The following is a 6,557-nucleotide window of genomic DNA, read 5'->3' as shown; positions in this document are numbered from 1 at the left end:
CAGGAGGAAAACTCCTATATCCACTATGTACCCATTTCATCAGTTCCTGTGAGAGCTGAATGAGATAAAAATGTGCCAAGAGCTTAGTCAGACACACAATATTTTTTTCAAATGGTACCTATTGTTCTTGTTACTTATAATAATGATCATAGTTATAATTTTATAATACTATTTGGCTGAACCATATATATTGTTGACGTTTAACCACATTTGATTCTTGATCATTCTCTAACCAACTGAGCTACCCAGCCAGGGTATAATATATTTTTCAAATAATAAATTAAAAAATCAGTCAAGAAAGCACCCAGGAAAAAGAAGATGAATATAAACTTTTTTTGCTGTTAATCCTCATCTGAGGATATTTTCCCATTGATTTTTAGAAAGAGTGGAAGGGGGGGGGGGCAGAGAAAAACATAGATGTGAGACACATTGACTGGTTACCTCCCACACGTGCCTGCAATTGAGGTACGTGTCCTTGACCAGGGAATCGAACCTGTAACCCTTCAGTCTGCATGCCGATGCTCTATTAACCGGCTAGGGCTGAAGATAATTTTTTAAAGCAATGAATTAAGCCTCCAACTGTGAAGCTATTGATTTGTGCCTGCCTTTTATTCCCCACCTTCAAGTGCTGTCAGCTCTACTTTCAGAATATCTCAAATCTGTCCCACTTCCCTTTCTCTGTCTTCACTCTTACTAGCCTAGATCAAGCCACGGGCATCTTTTGCTTGGACTAGACCAGTGGTCGGCAAACTGCAGCTGGCGAGCCACATGCGGCTCTTTGGCTCCTTGAGTGTGGCTCTTCCACAAAATACCACGTGTGGATGCGCACGTACAGTGCGACTGAAACTTTGTGGTCCATGCGCAGAAGCTGCAGTTTGCCGACCACTGGACTAGACTATTGCAATAGCTTCCTAACCATTCTCCCTGTTCCTGCTCCTACCTCTTTTTTCTGATCATGTTCCATCCAGCTGCCAGCAGGATCTTTAAAAATAAAAAATTGGATCATGTCACTCCGCTCAAACCGGAGCTCTCAGGCCAATTTTTCATTTTCTCTTCTACCATCTTTGGTGTAGGAGATAGGCTCCGATTTTAGAAATTCTTCTGAAAAACAAAGAGGGAAAGGTGCTAATATGTATTCGGTGCTTTTGTAAAGCAGACATTACATATATTATGTTTACTCTTCATAACACCTCTATGGTGGGGCACAATCACTGTTCCCATTTTACAGATGAGGAGAGTTGAGGTCAAGGAGGCTGCAGTAAATGGCCATGGGAACTGTCTGTTCAGCATCCCCTTCTCCTGGGACTGACCTCCCCTTAGCTCCATCCACTTGCTTATTGTAGGAGCTGTCATCATCTGCAATTATCCTGCCTCCTGGCCATAGCAGATTGGTTCAAGGGCAGTCATCTGACCCAATCTGGACATCAGAGACTCCCTGTCTTGCAGGAACCCCTCCCTTCCCCAGCTGCTAACAGCTGCCCAGAGGCAAGCAAGCCAGAACAGAGGAGGGACCTTTGACAATCATCACTCTTAGCTGAGAAGATGCTGAACAGTGGTGGTCAAAATTCCCTGCATTTGGACCAGAAAACCTGGTTTACTCCTCCCCCTCCTACTCTGAGAAATTGAGTTTGTCACTTTCTCTGCACCTCAGTATCAGTGTTTATAAAATAACAGGGTGGGGACCAGTGTGGTGGCTTGGGTTGGAGGAGATTATCTCTGAGAATCCTGACTTGCTGTGTGGCCTTTCGAACTTTGTTTCCCCACTCCGGGCTCTTTTCCTCAACTGTAAAGTGAGGTTGAAGGTGGCAGTGGGGAGGTGGGAAATGGATGAGACGATCTCTGGAAGGACTTTCCCGTTCAAAATACCACGGGACCATCAGAGGTAAGAGGCTGCCTCCCTTCTCAATAGGAGGGGCATCTTTCCCCTAACTTTCTGGCTGAGCCCCTCCTGGCCTCTTTAACGACAGGATAGTGGATCTTCTAATCCGGGACTCCTGACTTGGAAGGGACTGATCTCACTCAGAACAAATGAACCACAGAGACGAAAACCATCTGTGGTGTGGTGGAGACCCTGCCAGAGGCCCCTTAGCAGCCTGCCTCTTGCCAAGACCTGAGCCCCCACCCCCAGCCCTCTCAGCAGTTCCTTCCCCACGCCCCCACCCCCCGATTTGATTAAATGTTACGTTTCCCGTCATGCACTGGGGCCTACTACTCAGAGGTTACTAACCGCTCTTAAGAGTTCTTTATACAACTGCACTTGGGCTTCCAGCCACCAAATTCTTCCTGCTCATGCATTACTTAGATTAGCTAAGGATGTTGGCATTTTGAGCCAAACTCCAGCAGTTATCTCAGAAGGCGGCCTCCTGACTGCCGCGGCTGTTATTTCTGTGCAGGACTCCTCTGCAGGATGGTTCTTTGTAATGTGAGGTGTCATATAGGCTCTCGCTGTATCTATAATTCTGCATAGTTTTACAATTGATTGGCTAGGAATACTTTCCACCATCAGCCTCTTGCATGCCAATTGGTCCAGGAGACCAGGCAGCAGACTAACCACTCCTGGTCCCTGGCTCCTCTTCAGATGGCCCCAGCTCGCCTCTCAGCTGAGATACGGCAGGTCTAGTGCCCTCCGCTGCCCAGGAGGCTGAGAGGCCCTCACCTTCGTATGATGTTTGGCAGTTTATGAAACATTCACTTACACTCATACTTCTGTGGTTGCCACTTTGCAGATGAGGAAATTAGGTCTCACAGAGGAAATCTTTGTCAACTATAAAGCAAAGCACAAAATGTTCACAATTTTCACTCGGCAGCCCAATTTCTTAAATTTGAGACTAGGGCTTTTCCCCGTACCACAACTGCCTATTGTTTATTTAAAGAAAACCAACTTTGAGAAATGCATGCCCTACCCAAGATGGTCCATACCAGATGTTAGGGCAAGGTTTAGCTGCTGTAACAAAGGTCTGATGAAACATGGTTTAAGGAGAATCGAAAAAATAAAAGAGTTTATTTTTCCCCCATATAATAGTCCACGATGGCTGGCAGCTCTGCTGTACGCAGTCTGTTGTAAGCATTCAGAATGAGCCACCCCAAGATGTGCCTCTGTGGTATGCAGATTGTTTTAAGCTAAAGGCAAACAAGACTCTGTGGGCTTAAATGAAACTTCTGCCTGCCCCCTCTTTAACTAGAAGAATTTAAATGAGCAGTATTGCTCATACTAAGAAATTACCAGAGATAAACATTTTTTTTTTTCTAAACTGAATGTTGTTTGTTTTCATTGATTTTTAGAGAAAGGCAGGGTGAGGCAGAGAGAGATAGAAACATCCATGACAGATACATCATCCATAGGCTGCCTCCAGCACGCCCTCTACTGGGCATGTGCCCTGACGGGGAATTGAACTGTGACCTCCTGGTTCATAGATTGACACTCAACTACTGCCACGCTGGCCAGAGCAGGGATAACCTTTTGGACCTATCTATATGACAAAGCAAACTTATCATCATGCAAAAATGTTCCTCCCCTCGGAAGCTCCACGATGATCAGAATGTCATATACTTCATTTTCCCTCCCTGCCTCTGAACCTCTGCTCTACATGGGGTCTCTGACTCGCTCACGTATGTGGGGTTTCATGTGTACATATGAAATTAAATTTGGTTATTTTTTTTTTAAATATATTTTATTGATTTTTTACAGAGAGGAAGGGAGAGAGATAGAGAGCTAGAAACATCGATGAGAGAGAAACATCGATCAGCCGCCTCCTGCACATCTCCCACTGGGGATATGCCCGCAACCCAGGTACATGCCCTTGACCGGAATCGAACCCGGGACCCCTCAGTCCGCAGGCCGACGCTCTATCCACTGAGCCAAACCGGTTTCGGCAAATTTGGTTATTTTTCTTGTTACCTGTCTCAGGTAAATTTAATTGCTGGACCAGCTGAAAGAAACTTGAAAGAGGAAAGTCTCTTCCTCCTCCACACTGTCAAAACCCAAGTTTTTTCCTAGTTAAAAACCTAGTTGTCTTTTTAACCTAGTTGTTGCTCTGCTATCTCCAGAGCCCATTTATGACCCACATGATTGAGGCTGGTTTGTACCCACACCTGGTTTGCAGCTGGTGGGAAGGGACAAGAGGAGGAGACATGTTCACGATCTTAAGGCCTGAGCCCCCAAATGCCACATATCATTAACACTCACAAATGGGTGGTTACATGACCACCCTTAACTGCAAGGGGGGCTGGAAAATATAATCTAGCTAATTTCCCAGGAAGCAAGGAAGGAAGATGGATTTGGCTGGGTAAATACAAGAATCCCCCATGCAAAGCTTTGAAAATCTCCAACTACCCTATATAATAAAAGCCTAATATGCAAATTGACCAAACAGCAGAATGAACGGCAGTACGACTGGTTGCTATGACGCACACTGACCATCGGGGCAGACGCTCAATGCAGGAGCTTCCCCCAGCCCGCAGGCCCCAGGCCAGCCAAGGCGGGTGCCAGTGGGGGCGGGTGCCCCCCCCCCCCATCACCCTGCTGGTCACCCCACAGATAGGCCCTGTTCGCCAGCCAGGCTTGGGACCCTACCCATGCACAAATTTCATGCACCCGGCCTCTAGTTATTTATACTCTCCTTGACCTTCTCCCAAGTCAGTAACACACTCTCTAGCCTCTACTTGTACCTGACAACCAGCCATTTAAGGGCCCCCTTTGGATTTTGAAGGCTTTTTGGTCTTCTAATAATCATTATTTGAGTATTTTTTCCTTCTGTCAATTATCATCCATCCTCTGTACTGAGCATCTAATACCATCATCTTTAATCCTCAAAATACCTCATTAAGAGAGTATCATTAGCCTCCTTTTATAAGTGAGAAGAATAAGACTCTGGAAAACTGAGTGTCTGATCCAAGGTAGAGTCAAAATTTGAATTTAGTTCTGTCCAACTCCAAAGACCACACTCTTCCTGTCACACCACAGTGATGCTGATGGATGTATTTTGTCACTATAGCTTTTCTTCTTATCTAGGAACGTCTTCTGAAGATTGGCTGCTGGTCCAAAAGCAAGGTCTGTGGGACCAGAGGAGACAGGCAGGTGAAGGTTTAAGCTCTCTTTATACACCTCCATGGGAATGGTGTGCAGTCCCAGGATATAGCATATTGGGAGCATATTTTATTTTAGGACTATGCAGTTCCCATCCAGAAACTTTCCAGGCTATTACCCAGACTCTTCAAATAAAAAAAAACAATTAACAAAACCAAAGCTCACGTTTTAGTTCCAGATATTGTTTTACAGAAAGGATATTTTAATAAGAAAAAAAAATTTTTAAATCCCTGGAAAAGCCCACTTCTCTTATTACCTATGGACCTGTTCCCGTTAAAAAAAAAACCATTGAAACCTGTAAAGAATTTTTGTGAGTTTATTAGAGCCAAACTATCGACATATGCCAGGAAATAGAACCTCAACAAATTGAGATAATGCTCCGGAGAATGGTGGGTTACATCTGTATTTATACATTGCAATCAAAGGAAAGGAATGCAGGTGGGTTACATGAAATCCATTGGTGATAGACTAAAGAGGCGGGAGAAAGCAAAGCAGGGAAACCCCTGGGATTGGATAAAAAGTAAAATGATGGACACATACTTAGGTGGGTGCAGGAACAATTAACATGATAATGAAGGAACCTGTGGTATCTGTCCTGGCGCCCAGCACATTAGGTTGTGCCCCAAGGGGTCCAGAAAAAGGGAAGTTACAAGTTACCCAGACATTTCAAAGGGTATGTTATTATAGATGCAAAAAGGCAGATAGGCTCAGTTAGGGTAAAGGTTGACCTTGTCAGTGAAGATACTGGCCTAGGAGGTAACTACCTACTATAACTGCTTTTAGTTAAAGTTTAATTTCAGACCATCCTTTGTGGTTACTTTAGGTCTCTGAGTTTGCAAGACTGCTATGCTAACCTGAGTTTGTCAGATTAGCATGTGGCCCCTTTCGTCCACAGATCAATAGGACTTTCAGCCCATGTCAGTTGTGTTTTTGGACAATCTTGTAATTAACTTCTGGGACATCGATACTGGGCCCAATGGTGAGGAGGAGGGGCCATGTGTTCAATATCTTCTTGTGACAAATTTATTCTCTGCCTGCATTGGTCATCACAGGCAGAGTTTCCAATTCCAGACCAGGGGGAACCTAAGGGTTTTCTAGAATGAGATCCATGGAGGGTTGTCCTTTGTTTTCTCACTGTACAAGCCCCATCTTGGGCTCATTCACTCCCAAGTCACCACTGTACCTCTGGGCTGCTCTTAAGGCCTCAACACTTTTTTCAACTGAACTGACATTTTTTCCTGAAAACACTTGTCTGCTGTCCCTGGTGTTCCCTCTGGCATCATCTAAACCAGTGGTTCTCAACCTTGGCTGCACATTAGAATCACCTGGGAATCTTTTTAAAATCCTGATTTCTGGGCCTCATCCTCTGAAAATTCTGTTTCTTTGTCATGGGGTGGGGCCACAACATTAGTAACAAAGAAACAGAATTTCCGGAGGATGAGGCCCAGAAATCAGGATTTTAAAAAGATTC

Source organism: Myotis myotis, unplaced genomic scaffold (genome assembly GCF_014108235.1).
Source record: "Myotis myotis isolate mMyoMyo1 unplaced genomic scaffold, mMyoMyo1.p scaffold_m19_p_1, whole genome shotgun sequence".
In the NCBI taxonomy this organism is placed as follows: domain Eukaryota; kingdom Metazoa; phylum Chordata; class Mammalia; order Chiroptera; family Vespertilionidae; genus Myotis; species Myotis myotis.
The sequence above is the reverse complement of the archived record's forward strand: the minus strand, read 5'-3'. Positions refer to the sequence as shown.